The sequence below is a fragment of the Trichechus manatus genome, unplaced genomic scaffold (assembly GCF_000243295.1).
Source record: "Trichechus manatus latirostris isolate Lorelei unplaced genomic scaffold, TriManLat1.0 scaffold00031, whole genome shotgun sequence".
Lineage (NCBI taxonomy): Eukaryota > Metazoa > Chordata > Mammalia > Sirenia > Trichechidae > Trichechus > Trichechus manatus.
In genome coordinates this window covers 8,212,070-8,213,468 of record NW_004443967.1, presented here as the reverse complement: position 1 = coordinate 8,213,468, position 1,399 = coordinate 8,212,070, and positions in this window count along the sequence as shown.

Below are 1,399 nucleotides of genomic sequence, written 5' to 3'. Positions count from 1 at the left end.
AGTAGCTACAAGAGACTAAACGGGCGGCTTCTGTCCGGAGGTGAGATGGGAAGGCAGAGTGGGTTAGGAGCTGGTTGAATGGACATGGGCAATCAGGGGTGGAAAGGAGAAGTGTGCTGTCACAGTATGGGGAGAGCAATTAGAGTCACATAACAATGTATGTATAAATTTTTGTATGGGAAAAAATTAAAAGAATGTTTGCCTTGAACAGCGCACCCTTTTAAAGAATTATTTGTATGAGATCAAATTGACAACAGTAACTCATAAGCATAGATAAGAAGTTTAAAAAAACCCAAAAACCAAACCCACTGCCACTGAGTCAATTCCAACTCATAGTGACCCTATAGGGTTTCCAAGGCTTAAATCTCTACATAAGCGCATAGCCACATCTTTCTCCAGTGGAGCCACTGGTGGTTTCGAACCACTGACCTTTCATTAATAGTCAATTGCTGTAACCACTTTGCCGCCATGGCGCCTAATGAGAAGTTTACCCTTTAAACTCCTTGCCCTTGAGTCGATTCCAACTCATAGAGATGCTAAAGGACGGAGTAGAACTGCCCCATAGGGTTTCCAAGGAGCGGCTGCTGGATTCCAACTGCCGACCTTTTTGGTTAGCAGCCGAGCTCTTAACCATTGTGCCACTAGGCCTCCAATGAGAAGTTTAGTGGGTACTGAATCTAAGTCAAGGAGCCCTAGTAGTGCTTTGGTTAAGCACTCGGCTGTTCAAACCCACAGCTGCTCCTTGGGAGAAAGATGTGACAGTCTGCTTCTGTAAACATTACAGCCTTGGAAACCCTATGGGGCAGTTCTACTCTGTCCTATAGGGCTGCTATGAGTTGGAATTGACTCCAGGGCAGTGGGTCAATCTAAGTCCATGGTGGTAAAACAGTATGGGGAGAGACAGCGAGAATGAAGACACAAGGCGAAGAATGTAAGCAGGGTTATTGAATTGCACATGTAGAAATGGTTGAATGGGTGTCTATTCTGCTGCGTATATTTTCACCAAATAAAAAGCAGGGAGAACACCCTCCCTGATGCCTCTGAAGTAACCCAAACTCAGAAGTAAACCCAGTGGGAGTCAGAGCCAGGATCAAACCCAGATCTGTCAACCTCCGTTGTTTCAAACCACCTCACTATAGTGTCTCATTCTTATTTTCATTCCATGCGTTCAGAAGTCCACAGGAGCCCAAAGTGCTCCTTCTCTGGGGAAGGGAAAGGAAAAGGAAGGTGATTATACAGGAGGGACTGCCCCTTTTGGAATTCCCCTGCAGCAACTCCATTCAAGGGCCGACTCATCACTCAGTCTGTAGTTAGAAAGACATTTTTAAGCATGGGCTCTGTGCCAGGCCCTGGAGTCACAGGCTGGTCTGGGAGGCAGATGAATAGACTTATAAAGACC